Here is a 16,495-nt window from a genome sequence, read left to right on the forward strand (position 1 = left end):
ATGGTTTCACAGGGGTGAATTCTATCAAACATTTAGAGAAGAGCTAACACCTATCCTTCTCAAACTCTTCCTAAATATAGCAAAGGGAGGAACACTCCCAAACTCATTCTACAAAGCCACCATCACCCTGATACCAAAACCAAAGATGTCACACAAAAAGAAATCTAGAGACCAATATCACTGATGAACATAGATGCAAAAATCCTCAACAAAATATTAGCAAACAGAATCCAACAGCACATTAAAAGGATCATACACCATGATCAAGTGGGGTTTATCCCAGGAATGCAAGAATTCTTCAATATGTGCAAAACAATCAATGTGATATACCATGTTAACAAATTGAAGGAGAAAAACCATATGATCATATCAATAGATACACAGAAAACTTTCGACAGAATTCAACACTCTATTATGATAAAAACTCTCCAGAAAGTAGGCATAGAGGGAAGTTACCTCAACATAATAAAGACCATATATGACAAACCCACAGCAAACATCGTCCTCAATGGTAAAAAACTGAAACCATTTCCACTAAGATCAGGAACAAGACAAGGTTGCCCACTCTCACCACTATTATTCAACATAGTTTTGGAAGTTTTAGCCACAGAAATCAGAGAAGAAAAAGAAAGAAAAGGAATCCAGGGCTTCCTTGGTGGCGCAGTGGTTGAGAATCTGCCTGCCAATGCAGAGGACACGGGTTCGAGCCCTGGTCTGGGAAGATCCCACATGCCGCAGAGCAACTAGGCCCGTGAGCCACAACTACTGAGCCTGCGCATCTGGAGCCTGTGCTCCGCAACAAGAGAGGCCACAACAGTGAGAGGTCCGCACACCGCGATGAAGAGTGGCCCCCACTTGCCACAACTAGAGAAAGCCCTCGCACAGAAATGAAAACCCAACACAGCCAAAAATAAATAAATTAATAAATTTTAAAAAAAAAGGAATTCAAATTGGAAAAGAAGAAGTAAAGCTGTCACTGTTTGCAGATGACATGATACTATACACAGAGAATCTTAAAGATGCTACCAGAAAACTACTACAGCTAATCAGTGAATTTGGTAAAGCAGCAGGATACAAAATTAATGCACAGAAATCTCTTGCATTCCTATACACTAATGATGAAATATCTGAAAGTGAAATTAAGGAAACACTCCCATTTACCATTGCAACATAAAGAATAAAATACCTAGGAATAAACCTACCTAAGGTGACAAAAGACCTGTATACAGAAAATTATATGACACTGATGAAAGAAAATAAAGATGATACAAATAGATGGAGAGATATACCATGTTCTTGGATTGGAAGAATCAACATTGTGAAAATGACTCTACTACCCAAAGCAATCTACAGATTCAATGCAATCCCTATCAAACTACCACTGGCATTTTTCACAGAACTAGAACAAAAAATTTCACAATTTGTATGGAAACACAAAAGACCCTGAATAACCAAAGCAATCTTGAGAAAGAAAAACGGAGCTGGAGGAATCAGGCTCCCAGACTTCAGACTATACTACAAAGCTACAGTCATCAAGACAGTATGGTACTGGCACAAAAACAGAAATATAGATCAATGGAACAGGATAGAAAGCCCAGAGATAAATCCATGCACATATGGTCACCTTATCTTTGACAAAGGAGGCAAGGATATAGAATGGAGAAAAGAGAGCCTCTTTAATAAGTGGTGCTGGGAAAACTGGACAGCTACATGTAAAAGAATGAAACTAGACCACTCCCTAACAACATACACAAAAATAAACTCAAAATGGATTAAAGACCTAAATGTAAGACCAGACACTATCAAACTCTTAGAGGAAAACATAGGCAGAACACTCTATGACATAAATCACCACAAGATCTTTTTTGACCCACCCCCTAGAGAAATGGAAATAAAAACACAAATAAACAAATGGGACCTAATGAAACTTAAAAACTTTTGCACAGCAAGGGAAATCATAAACAAGTCGAAAAGACAGCCCTCAGATTGGGAGAAGATATTTGCAAATGAAGCAACTGACAAAGGATTGGTCCCCCAAATTTACAAGCAGCTCATGCAGCTCAATATCAAAAGAACAAACAACCCAATCCAAAAATGGGGAGAAGACCTAAATAGACATTTCTCCAGAGAAGATATACAGATTGCCAACAAACACATGAAAGAATGCTCAACATCATTAATCATTAGAGAAATGCAAATCAAAACTACAATGTGATATCATATCACACCGGTCAGAATGGCCATCATCAAAATATCTACAAACCAATGCTGGAGAGGGTGTGGAGAAAAGGGAACCCTCTTGTACTGTTGGTGGGAATGTAAATTGGTACAGCCACTCTGGAGAAGAGTATGGAGGTTCCTTAAAAAACTAAAAATAGAACTACTATACGACCCAGCAATCCCACTACTGGGCATATACCCTGAGAAAACCATAATTCAAGAAGAGTCATGTGCCACAATGTTCATTGCAGCTCTATTTAGAATAGCCAAGATATGGAAGCAACCTAAGTGTCCATTGACAGATGAATGAATAAAGAAGATGTGGCACATATATACAGTGGAATATTACTCAGCCATAAAAAGGAACAAAATTGAGTTATTTGTAGTGAGGTGGATGGACCTAGAGTCTGTCCTACAGAGTGAAGTAAGTCAGAAAGAGGAAAACAAACACAGTATGGTAACACATATATATGGAATCTAAAAAAAAAAAAAAAGGTCATGAAGAACCTGGGGCAAGATGGGAATAAAGACACAGACCTACTAGAGAATGGACTTGAGGATACTGGGAGGGGGACAGGGAAGCTGGGACAAAGTGAGAGAGTGGTAGTGTATATATGGACATATATACAATACTAAATGTAAAATATATAGCTAGTGGGAAGCAGTCGCATAGCACAGGGAGATGCGCTTGGTGGTGACCAGCTAGAAGGGTGGCATAGGAGGCTGGGAGGGAGACGCAAGAGGGAAGAGATATGGGGATATATGTATATGTATAACTGATTCACTTTGTTATACAGCAGAAACTAACACACCATTTTAAAACAATTATAGTACAATAAAAATGTAAAAAAATAAAAATAAAAGCAATGATAACAACAATAATACCATCTATTGAGCACTTACTACATACAGGGCACTCCAATAAGCCCTTTAAATACACAAGCTATTTTAATCATTAAAATAAACCTACAATGTAGGTATTAGGATGCCAACTTTGCATATAAGGACACTAATGAAGGTGAAGTGACTTGTCTAGGAAAGTCCCCAAATTGGGATTTGACTCCAGAACCCAGTTCCTCAACCCCTATGGCAGTGATTCTTAAGGTTCATCCACATTAGAACCCATTGTAAAAGTACACGTTCCCAGCCCCCAACCCAAGTTGACTGAATCACGCTGTCTAGGGCTTTGGCCTGAGACTTGCACTCCTACCTTCTGGCATGGGGATTCACTACACAACTGGGGCAGATAGTATTTTCCAAAGATGGACACATCTATACTTTTATTCCAGGCCACCTGCTTTTCTTGTGATGTGACTGACACTCTTCCATCATGAGATGGGGTTCTAGATCCCCTCCCCTTGAATCTGGATGAGGTCTGTGGTTTCTCCAAGCTGTGAAGTGCAGTGGAAGTTATCCTATGTGACTTCCAAGGTTAGCTCATCAAGAGGATACAGCTTCTGCCTGGTGCATTCTGGTGCCCTTGTGCTCTCCCTCTCTGTGTGCTCACCTTTGAAACCCAGCCACCATGTTGTGAGGGAGCCCAGACTACATAGAGGGGCCCCTTGTGAGTGTTCCAGCTAAGAAACCCAACTAAAGTGTCAGCCAGAATCAACCGCCAGGCATATGAATGACTGAGCCTTCAGCTGATCCCAGAGTCCAGCCTTCAGCCCTTCTGGCTGAGGCCTCAGACATTGTGGAGCAGAGGCGAACTGTCCTCATTGTGCCCTGACCCACAGGTTTGGCTTCTGACCCAAGAAACTGTGAGAGATAACACATGGCAGTTGTTTTAAACCACAAAGTTTGAGATAATTTGTTACAAAGCAAACGATAGCTAATAAGGCACCCAAGTTTGAGAGCACTGTACTGGGTTACACAATTCCCCAAGGCTTGCAGGGCCCTTGGGCAATACCCTACTGTGGCCTGCAGCCCTCCACCCTTTGCCCAGGCTGAGCTGTGTATGTGTCCACATGTAGAGCCTGCCAGGCTGTGTACAAAGATCCACTGACTCTCCTGCTGCTGCAGCCTGTTTTCACACCTTCCTGGATAAATAATGCCACAGCTGTAGCAAGATCAGAAAAGAACTAAGGGCCAGGGATTCCTCTGGTGGTGCAGTGGCTAAGAATCCACCTGCCAATGCAGGGGACACGGATTCAAGCCCTGGTCCGGGAAGAACCCACATGTCACGGAGCAACTAAGCCCGTGTGCCACAACTACTGAGCCTGCGGTCTAGAGCCCATGTGCCACAACTACGGAAGCCCGCGCGCCTAGAGCCCGTACTCTGCAACAAGGGAAGCCACCGCAATGAGAAGCCCGTGCAGCACAACAAAGAGTAGCCCCCGCTCGCTGCAACTAGAGATAGCACACACACAGCAACGAAGACCCAACACAGCCAAAAATAAATATAAATAAATAAAATTTATAAATAAAAAAGAACTAAGGGCCAAGTTCAACTCTGGGTTGAACTCCAGATGGAGTTCAAGCACTTTATCTCAAGTATTTCAGGTGGGGGTGGGGAGCTGGGAGAAAGCTGAAACAGAATGTGTTTGGTAAGGAATACCAGTCTCTCTCCTTGGAGGGATTCATTTGCTCAGGGAGCAAGTCACAGTCGTTTGTAATTGACATCTAGTTTCTATGCAAAAAGAGAGGCAGAGTATAGCAGAGTCTTTGAAGCCAACAGTCTTGAATCTTATCTTGGCTCTAGTTCTCCCTAACTGCGTCAACTTGGGAAAAATCCCTTCACCTCTCTGAAACTCAGTTTCCTCATCTGTTAAATGTGTATACCACTTCATAGGATGATTGTAAAGACTGAGCAAGATAAGCCCTACTAAATCCTTAACAGAACCTCAGCAAATGAGAGCTATTATTAATAAAGTAGATGTTCCCAAATTATTTGAAACATCTTAAATCTATTTGGATTAATATCTGAAATCCACAATGCCTAATCAAAACTAACTGGTTGCTCAACATAACAATTATAAGGCATTGGGGGAAGGAAATGCAGTTCCCTAATTTTCAGCACACATAGGGAAAAAGGTGTTTTAGTCTTCTCATGCTACTATAACAAAATACCATGGGCTGAATTGTTTAAACAGTATAAATTTATTTCTCACAGTTCTAGAGGCTGGAAAGTCTAAGATCAAGGTTCAGTAGGGTTCAGTTTCTGGTGAGGAATTTCTTCCTGGATTGAAGATGGCCACCTCCTTCTCATTGTATACTCATGATGTAGACACAGAGAGAGAGGAAGCTGTATTTTCTTATAAGGGCACTAATTCCATCATGAGGGCTCCACCATCATGACTTCATCTAAACCTAATCCCTTCCCAAAGGCTCTCCAAATACCATAACACTGAGAGTCAGAGCTTCCACATGTGAATGGTGGCGGGGACACAAGTCATCTTAACTCTTGTCATTCCCAAGGGCAGCATCACCCTAAGGTACTTTCATGCCACCTTGGGCTTCTGGGAACAAAATGGAATTTGGTGAGCTTTTATTCTGACATCTTCCTGACCTTCTTGATAGGTTGCCTTGGAGACCTGGCTATTGACTTCTTTAAGGTCTAAGATGGTCATCTTTGAGAGCTAGGTAATTACAATGCATCCTCTCCTTACACAAGAGTGCGTGTATTTCCAGGAACTTTTTGGGATCATTGGACCACATATTAAGAAGCCTTGCAGAGGTAGATTTGATTCTGAGCACTGCAGGGCCATGCAGAGTTGTGCCAGACAGAGCCTTAAGTCCAGAGTGTGGCTGAGGCTGCTTATGAGCCCCCAGGCATTATTTTTGAGGTCTTCTGTGTGCCACCAACAATTATATCTCCTTCACCCTACAGGTAATCACTATTTTGAATCTTGTTTAGTGATCATTTGCTTTTCTTATAGACTTTTTTTTACAATTTTTGTATGCTCAAAAAATTTATTAAGTAGTTTTACATGTTCTTGAAAATATTTGTATTTTTACACCATGTGTCTGTTCTACTTAACTATTGCCCAGTTGTATTGTATAACCAGCAATCCCCAAATTCAGTAGCATACAACTATCAGCAGTTATTTCTCACCATACCTGTAGGGGTTGGTTGGGTTTTGAGCCAGGTTCAGCTGGTTTGTGGTTTCAGTCCAGGCCTGCTTCATGTGTCTCCCATTCTCCTAGGACCAGTGTCTTTCTGAAGCATCCTCTTCACAAGACAAAAGGCAGGAGCACAAGAGCAAGCCCAACCATGCAGACACTTTTATTATTTTTTTAATGTAATTTTATTATTTTTTTAATACAGCAGGTTCTTATTAATCTATTTTATACATATTAGCATATACATGTCAATCCCAATCTCCCAATTCATCCCACTGCCACCACCAACACCACCACCCCGCTTTCCCACCTTGGGGTCCATACGTTTGTTCTCTACATCTGTGTCTCTGCCTTGCAAACTGGTTCATCTGTACCGTTTTTCTAGATTCCACATACATGCGTTAATATACGATATTTGTTTTTCTCTTTCTCACTTACTTCACTCTGTATGACAGTCTCTAGGTTCATCCACGTCTCTACAAATGACCCAGTTTCGGTCCTTTTTATGGCTGAGTAATATTCCATTGTATATATGTACCACATCTTCTTTATCCATTCATCTGTTGATGGGTATTTAGGCTGCTTCCATGTCCTGGCTATTGTAAATAGTGCTGCAATGAACATTGGGGTGCAAGTGTCGTTTTGAATTATGGTTTTCTCTGGGTATATGCCCAGGAGTGGGATTGCTGGGTCATATGGTAATTCTATTTTCAGCCTTTTAAGGAACCTCCATACTGTTCTCTATAGTGACTGTATCAATTTACATTCCCACCAACAGTGCAAGAGGGTTCCCTTTTCTCAACACCCTCTCCAGCATTTGTTGTTTGGAGATTTTCTGATGATGCCCATTCTAACTGATGTGAGGTGATACTTCATTGTGGTTTTGATTTGCATTTCTCTAATGAGTAGTGATGTTGAGCATCTGTTCATGCGTTTTTAGCCATCTGTATGTCTTTTTTGGAGAAATGTCTATTTAGGCCTTCTGCCCATTTTTTTGACTGGGTTGTTTGTTTTCTTAATATTGAGTTGCATGAGCTCTTTATATATTTTGGAGATTAATCCTTTATCAGTTGATTCATTTGCAAATATTTTCTCTCATTCTGAGGGTTGCCTTTTCATCTTGTTTATAGCTTCCTTTGCTGTGCAAAAGCTTTTAAGTTTCATTAGGTCCCATTTGTTTATTTGTGTTTTTATTTCCATTTCTCTAGGAGGTGGGTCAAAAAGGATCTTGTTGTGATTTATGTCAAAGAGTGTTCTTCCTATGTTTTCCTCTAAGAGTTTTATAGTGTCCGGTCTTACATTTAGGTCTTTAATCCATTTTGAGTTTATTTTTGTGTATGGTGCTAGGGAGTGTTCTAAGTTCATTCTTTTACGTGTAGCTGTCCAGTTTTCCCAGCAGCACTTATTGAAGAGACTGTCTTTTCTCCACTGTATATCTTTGCCTTCTTTGTCATAGGTTAGTTGGCCATAGGTGGGTGGGTTTATCTCTGGGCTTTCTATCCTGTTCCATTGATCTATATTTCTGTTTTTGTGCCAGTACCATATTGTCTTGATTACTGTAGCTTTGTAGTATAGTCTGAAGTCAGGGAGTCTGATTCTTCCAGCTCCATTTTTTTCCCCTGAAGATTGCTTTGGCTATTTGGGGACTTTTGTGTCTCCATTTAGATTTTAAGATTTTTTGTTCTAGTTCTGTAAAAAATGCCATTGGTTGTTTGATAGGGTTTGCATTGAATCTGTAGATTGCTTTGGGTAATATAGTCATTTTGACAATATTGTTTCTTCCAATCCAAGAACATGATGTATCTCTCTATTTGTTTGTGTCATCTTTGATTTCTTTCATCAGTGTCTTAGGGTTTTCTGAGTACAGATCTTTTACCTCCTTAGGTATTTTTATTCCTAGGTATTTTATTCTTTTTGTTGCAATGGTGAATGGGATTGTTTCCTTAATTTCTCTTTCTGATTTTCATTGTTAGTGTATAGGAATGCAAGAGGTTTCTGTGCATTAATTTTGTATCCTGCAACCTTACCAAATTCATTGGTTAGCTCTAGTAGTTTTTTGGTGGCATCTTTAGGATTCTCTATATATAGTATCATGTCATCTGCAAACAGTGACAGTTTTACTTCTTCTTTTCCAATTTGTATTCCTTTTATTTCTTTTTCTTCTCTGATTGCTGTGGCTAGGACTTCCAGAACTGTGTTGAATAATAGTGGCAAGAGTGGATATCTTTGTCTTGTTCCTGATCTAGAGGAAATGTTTTCAGTTTTTCACCAGTGAGAAGGATGTTGGCTGTGGATTTGTCATATATGGCCTTTATTATGTTGAGGTAGGTTCCCTCTATGCCCACTTTCTGGAGAGTTTTTATCATAAATTGGTGTTGAATTTTGTCAAAAGCTTTTTCTGCATCTATTAGGATGATCATATGGATTTTATTCTTCAATTTGTTAATATGGTGTATCACATTGATCGATTTGCGTATATTGAAGAATCCTTGCATCCCTGGGATAAATCTCACTTGATCATGTTGTATGATCTGTTTAATGTGTTGTTGGATTCTGTTTGCTAGTTTTTTGTTGAGGATTTTTGCATCCATATTCATCAGTGATATTGGTCTGTAATTTTCTTTTTTTTGTAGTACTTTTGTCTGGTTTTGGTATCAGGATGATGGTGGCCTTGTAGAATGAGTTTGGGAGTGTTCTTCCCTCTGCAATTTTTTGTAAGAGTTTGAGAAGGATGGGTTAGCTCTTCTCTAAATGTTTCATAGAATTCACCTGTGAAGCCATCTCGTCTTGGACTATTGTTTGTTTGAAGAGTTTTAATCACAGTTTCAATTTCATTACTTGTGATTGGTCTGTTCATATTTTCTATTTCTTCCTGATTCAGTCTTGGAAGTTTATACCTTTCTCAGAATTTGTCCATTTCTTCTACTTTGTCGATTTTATTGGCATAGAGTTGCTTGTAGTAGTCTCTTATGATGCTTTGTGTTTCTGTGGTGTCTGTTGTAACCTCTCCTTTTTCATTTCTAATTTTATTGATTTGAGTCCTCTCCCTCTTTTACTTGATGAGTCTGGCTAAAGGTTTATCAATTTTGTGTGTCTTCTCAAAGAACCAGCTTTTAGTTTTATTGATCTTTGTTATTGTTTTCTCTGTTTCTATTTCATTTATTTCTGCTCTGATCTTTATGACTTCTTTCCTTCTACTAACTTTGGGCTTTGTTGTTGTTGTTCATCTTTCTCAAGTTCCTTTATGTGTAAGGTTAGATTGATAATTTGAGATTTTTCTTGTTTCTTGAGGTAGGATTGTATTGTTATAAACTTCCCTCTTAGAACTGCTTTTGCTGCATCCCAAAGAATTTGGATCATCGTGTTTTCATTGTCATTTGTCTCTAGGTATTTTTTGATTTCCTCTTTGATTTCTTCAGTGACCTCTTGGTTATTTAATAACGTATTGTTTAGCCTCCATATGTTTGTGGTTTTTACATTTTTTCTGCTGTAATTCATTTCTAATCTCATAACGTTGCGGTCAGAAAAGATGCCTGATATGATTTCAATTTTCTTAAATTTACCAAGGCTTGATTTGTGACCCAAGATGTTATCTATCCTGGCAAATGTTCCCTGTGCACTTGAGAAGAAAGAGTGATCTGCTGTTTTCAGATGGAATGTCCTATAAATATCAATTAAATCTATCTGGTGTATTGTGTCATTTAAAGCTTGTGTTTCCTTATTAATTTTCTCTCTGGATGATCTGTCCATTGGCTTAAGTGAGGTTTTAAAGTCCATCACTATTACTGGGTTACTGTCAATTTCCTCTTTTATAGCTGTTAGCATTTGTCTTATGTATTGAGGTACTCCTATGTTGGGTGCATATATATTTATAATTGTTATATCTTCTTCTTGGATTAATCCCTTGATCATTATGTAGTGTCCTTCCTTGTCTCTTGTAACATTCTTTATTTTAAAGTCTGTTTTATCTGATATGAGTATTGCTCCACCAGCTTTCTTTTGATTTCCATTTGCATGGAATATCTTTTTCCACCCTGTCACTTTCAGTCTGTATTTGTCCCTAGGTCTGAAGTGGGTCTCTTGTAAACGGAATATATATGGGTCTTGTTTTTGTATCTATTCAGCAAGCCTGTGTCTTTTGGTTGGAGCATTTAATCCATTCACGTTTAAGTTAATTATCAATATGTATATTCCTATTACCGCTTTCTTAATTGTTTTGGGCTTGTTTTTGTAGATCCTTTTCTTTTCTTGTGTTTCTTAGAGAAGTTCCTTTAGCATTTGTTGTAGAGCTGGTTTGGTGGTGCTGAATTCTCTTAGTTTTTGGTTATCTGTAAAGCTTTTGATTTCTCCATTGAATCTGATTGAGATCCTTGCTGGGCACAGTAATTTTGGTTGTAGGTTCTTCCTATTCATATCTTTAAATATATCGTGCCACTCCCTTTTGGCTTGTATAGTTTCTGCTGAGAAATCAGCTGTTAACCTTATGGGAGTTCCCTTGTATGTTATTTGTCGTTTTTCCCTTGTTGCTTTCAGTAATTTATCTTTGTCTTTAATTTTTGCCAGTTTGATTACTATGTTTTTTGGCATGTTTCTCCTTGGGTTTATCCTGACTGGGACTCTCTGTACTTCCTGGACTTGGGTGGCTATTTCCTTTCCCATGTTAGGGAAGTTTTTGACTATAATCTCTTCACATGTTTTCTTGGGTCTTTTCCCTCTCTCTTCTCCTTCTGGGACCCCTATAATGTGAATGTTGTTGGGTTTAATGTTGTCTCAGAGTTCTCTTAGGCTGTGTTCATTTCTTTTCATTCTTTTTTCTTTTTTCTGTTCCATGACAGTGAATTCCACCATTCTGTCTTCCAGGTCACTTACCCATTCTTCTGCCTCAGTTATGCTGCTATTGATTCCTTCTAGTGTATTTTTCATTTCTGTTATCGTATTGTTCATCTCTGTTTGTTTTTTCTTTAATTCTTCTAGGTCTTTGTTAAACATTTCTTGCATCTTCTCAATCTTTGCCTCCATTATTTTTCCGAAATCCTAGATCATCTTCACTATCATTAATCTGAATTCTTTTCCTGGAAGGTTGCCTATCTCCTCTTCATTTAGTTGTTTTTCTGGGGTTTTATCTTGTTCCTTCATCTGGTACATAGCCCTCTGCCTTTTCATTTTGTCTGTCTTTCTGTGAATGTGGTTTTTGTTCCACAGGTTGCAGGATTGTAGTTCTTCTTGCTTCTGCTGTCTGCCCTCTGGTGGATGAGGCTATCTAAGAGGCTTGTACAAGCTTCCTGATGGGCGGGACTGGTGGTGTGTAGAGCTGGGTGTTGCTTTGGTGGGCAGAACTCAGTAAAACTTTAATCTTCTTTCTGCTAATGGGTGGGGCTGAGTTCCCTCCCTGTTTGTTTTTTGCCTGAGGCGACTCAGCACTGGAGGCTACAGGCTCTTTGGTGGGGCTAATTATGGACTCTGGGAGGGCTCATTCCAAGGATACTTCCCAGAGCTTCTGCTGCCAGTGTCCTTGTCCCCACAGTGAACCACAGCCACCCCCAACTCTGCAGGAGTCCCTCCAATACTAGTTGGTAGGTCTGGTTCAGCCTCCTATAGGGTCACTGCTCCTTCCCCCTGCTTCCTGATGCGCACACTACTTTGTGCATCCCCTCCAAAAGTGGAGTCTCTGTTACCCCAATCTTGTCAAAGTCCTGCATCAAATCCCACTAGCCTTCAAAGAATGATTCTCTGGGGATTCCTTCTCCCATTGTCGGACCCCCAGGTTGGGAAGCCTCACATGGGGCTCAAAACCTTCACTCCAGTGCGTGGACTTCTGTGGTATAATTTTTTTCCAGTTTGTGAGTGACCTACCCAGTGGTTATGGGATTTGATTTTATTGTGATTGCGCCCCTCCTACCATCTCAGTGTGGCTTCTCCTTCGTATTTGGATGTGGAATATCTTTTTTGGTGAGTTCCAGTGTCTTCCTGTCAATGATTGTTCAGCAGTTAGTTGTGATTCTAGTGCTCTTGCAAGAGGAATTGAACACACGTCCTTCTAATCCACCATCTTGAACCAATTTCCCATCCATGCAAACACTTTTAGCATTAGCTTATGTCTCGCCCACCAACATCTCAGTGGCCAAAGCAATCATATGACTTAGTTTAAAATTCAGAAGTGAGGAATTCCTCTCTGCCTACCCTGAGGCATTGGGAAAGGTGTGGGTCTGTAACACAACAGAAGGAAGTCATAAATGGATGCTGTAACTCAATCTACCACACTGACACAATTATGTTTATTATATAATTCCATCTAGGAACATGTAGGTGTACTTTTTCATCTTTTTTGTTTTATTTTATTTATTTATTTATTATTTATTTTTTAACATTTTTATTGGAGTATAATTGCTTTACAATGGTGTGTTAGCTTCTGCTTTATAACAAAGTGAATCAGTTATACATATACATATGTCCCCATATCTCTTCCCTCTTGTGTCTCCATCCCTCCCACCCTCCCTATCCCACCCCTCTAGGTGGTCACAAAGCACCGAGCTTATCTCCCTGTCCTATGCAGCTGCTTCCCACTAGCTATCTATTTTACTTTTGGTAGTGTATATATGTCCATGCCACTCTCTCACTTTGTCCCAGCTTACCCTTCCCCCTTCCCGTATCCTCAAGCCCATTCTCTAGTAGGTCTGCGTCTCTATTCCCATCTTGCCCCTCGGTTCTTCATGACCATTTTTTTTTTTTTTTTAGATTCCATATATATGTGTTAGCATACAGTATTTGTTTTTCTCTTTCTGACTTACTTCACTCTGTATGACAGACTCTAGGTCCATCCACCTCACTACAAATAACTACTTTTTCATCTTAACTGAGGTAGTACTCATTGTAATGATTTTAATGATGTTTCCATGATGCTCTTTATGGATATTTGAGTTTTGTTAATACAAACAATGCTGCTTTGAATACTTGTACATGTCTCCTGGGGCAGGTGTGTGAGAATTGCTCAATATTAAACTACTGTATAGCAAAATTACCCAAAAGTTGGAAATAAAGCAAAAAGATGATTGTATGACCTTTAAATAACATTCTAAGAGCATTTTTATTAAGCGTCCTGGAGATCATCTAACTCTCTCAGGGATGTAACTTTGTTGACTTATTAATAATTAATTTTATAATGAAGTTCTATAATTTAGGACAGGTAGAGATGAACTTGTAGGAAAATGATAAGTTGTGATGATTTTTGTATTTGGTAAAAATGATAACCCTGAAGGTTGCAGCTTTATTGTCCTTTGGTACAATAATATTTTGTATTCTATTCAGCAATTGTTCCTCTATATAAATCCCAGTTTCTCATATCGTCATGAAATTAGTTTTTGTCACTCTTCTGTTTCCTTAATTAAGCAGTTAAATAAAACTTTGACATATGCTCATCATCTATTTGTATGAGAATAGTTTTTATTCCCCTACTGAAGCCTTTTATTCTGAATTTGTTTGTGCTTAAGGAAAGCAGCTATGCCTGTAATTCATGTGCCCCGGTCTTATGACACCAACTTGTATTTGGCTAATTAGGAACGAAACAAAACTGCATTCTTCTTAGGTCTATTCAGTTGATAAATGTCATTTAACTGATTTCTTTGATATAATCTTTAACAAGAACTCGTAAGTCACATTAATTATGCCCCAAGAGATGAGGGACCTGTGGTAATTCAGGTGGGCACTTCTGAAAAGACTTGTCAGTTTTCTGTCCTGTTCTAGTCAGACTTTTTGGAAAACCTTGGGGAAAGACTGAAGTTTCCCACCAATCTGAGACTACATGTGAGTTTTTACAGCATTAACTGGGAAAACAAGATTCCCAACATGGCACCCAATAGACCTCCACAGACAAAGTCATGACCAAAAGAGCCCTGTGAGTCATAGTAGTAAGCAGATACTCCTTTTTTTTTTTTAAGGACCAATAACAAAGACCATTTATTACGGTATGTTTATGGTAATTGCACGGAGATATTAATTTCAAGAAGTTTCCAGTTCAAAGAACTCAGACCCTCACCCAATATAACAAATTCATACAGTATTTAGTGTACAAAAGCTCCTTTTGGTTAAGAGACAATACTAGGAAACTCATTAATGACACCAAAAGTGCCTGTCTCAGAAGAAGTTTGCCAAATCCATTTCTTCACTCTCTCATTGGTAAGAAAGTCCCCTCTGATACTCAGCACAAGATGAGAGTGTTTCTACACCAGATGTTGAAGCCTAGATTCAGAGTCCAAGCTGACAGCGGCCACTGGTCCTCAGGGCTTCAAATTCTGCTCCTGCTGCAGCATAGCCTCTTCTTGGGCTGGCTGGGTTACTGCTGCTGCCGTTAGCTTTAAAACTCTGCACTGTTGATTGCCATTCTTCAGCATTCAAAACCTCCTAGCAGGACAGATGCCGGGGAGCACAGTGTATCACTCTGCGTCGTGCCCCATCTGTCCCCTCATGTTGCCACCCACCATCGCCGTGTCATGACCACCCTGCAAATAGTCCTCCAGGGCCAGGGACCCTGGAGCTTCCGCCTTGTGGGGGGCAAGGATTTCAAACAGCCTCTCACTAGTTCCTGGGTCACTCCCAGAAGCAAGGCTGCTATAGCTAATTCTGTGTGTAATCACAGCCATTGATGGGGAAAATACCAGCAATATGATGCACTTGGAAGTTCAGAACAAAATCAAGGGCTGCACAGACAACATGACTCTCATAGTAGCCAGATCTGAAAGAAAATCTGATCTCCTCTGGTGACAGAGGAAGGGAAACATCACCCACACAAGATGAATTTAGTCTCTGAACCCCAAGAGGTCCTACACATAGGAAGCACCCACCACAAAAGTGCCATGCCCTTTACCGCCTCACCTGCCTCCAGCTCTGCCCCCAGGGTCATCACAAGCCAGTACAACAACCCAGCTGACCTCTACTCTGAAAACATCTCCAACTTCAACAACGCCTTGGAGTCAAAGAAGGCAGCCAGCGGGCAGGAGACGAATGGTAGAGCCTTAGACCATTCTCAGCTTCCAAGCGGACTCGTCATTGACAAACATTCTGAAGTCTTCTTCAGGAGAAACAGGAGTTAAATGAGCCTCTGAAACAGTCCTCTTCATTCCTGGTTTTGCAGGAAATCCTGGAGTCTGAGGAGAAAGGGGATCCCAACAAGCCATCAGGATTCAGAAGTGTTAAGGCTCCAGTCACCAAAGTGGCTGCATGGATTGGAAATGCTCAGAAGTTGCTCATGTGTGATAAAAGTGGCATTGGCATTGCTGGCATGTTTTGTGAAGCTGCGGGACCGTCCCCACCACCCTGAGTGTTATCTGTGCACGGACTGTGGCACCAGCCTGAAACAGAAAGGTCATTTCTTTGTGGAGGGTCAGATCTACTGTGAAAAGCATGCCCGGGAGTGGGTCACTCCACCCGAGGGCTCCGATGACATGATCACTGTGTTCCCCAAGTGAGCTGGCAGCTCTGCACCCAACACTGTTCTCCAACGAGCCCCTTCTGCATCTTGTCCTCTAAAAGTTCTGGCCTCTCTTTTCTTGAAAGTTGTCAATTACTTTGGTTTTATCCCTGCTCATTAAACGTCACGTGCCCCTTTGCTAGCTGACTCATGCTGGCTGCATGATGCCCGCTTTTATAATCAGCAGAGAATGGTTTTGTTCGTTGTCCCCTTGCCAGCGTCACTGTGTCTTCTCTTCACCTCCATTCATCTCTGCTGCAAATGAACATCAGCCAAATTTGAACCAAACTGAATTTAATGTCTGACAATGATTTCATTTTTACTCAATAAATTAATAGACTTCAAAAACAAACAAAAAAACGCCCCAACCCGCCGCCCCCCCCCCAAAAAAAAACCTCCTAGCAGGCCAATGTGCCTGTCCCATACTCAGCTGTTGGTGATCACACGCTGGCAGCCCTTCAACTAGTCTGCAGCACCGGTGGGGGGAGTTGGAGGGATGCTGCTCCCGCCTCCAGTACCCTGCAGTGGGTCTGCCATCCAGTTCTCTGAGCTGCTCACTCCCAGCGGTGAGCCCGGGCGGGGAAAGGGGTCCCGGCCTTCAAGGCCTTCAGGGTCCCGAGACGGTGGCAGCCCTGCTGGACAGACACACGCGGTCCTTCAACCTCAGCCACGCGGCCCCAAGACTCGGACACCCGGCCACGATGCCTGCCCGGAGGCCTGTGTGGACGCAGCCGTCGACCTCCCGCCCAA

General features: G+C 40.8%; 1 pseudogene across 1 annotated transcript; it reads left to right on the forward strand.

Annotated features, from left to right (window-relative positions):
* Positions 1 to 12,037: 12,037 nt before the first annotated feature.
* LOC309613399 (PDZ and LIM domain protein 1 pseudogene) lies at positions 12,038 to 16,415 on the forward strand (annotated as a pseudogene). The gene has a single exon. The product of its transcript is annotated as a PDZ and LIM domain protein 1 pseudogene (transcript).
* Positions 16,416 to 16,495: the final 80 nt, after the last annotated feature.

This window comes from Balaenoptera borealis, assembly GCF_965194805.1.
Source record: "Balaenoptera borealis genome assembly, chromosome: 16".
Taxonomy (NCBI): domain Eukaryota; kingdom Metazoa; phylum Chordata; class Mammalia; order Artiodactyla; family Balaenopteridae; genus Balaenoptera; species Balaenoptera borealis.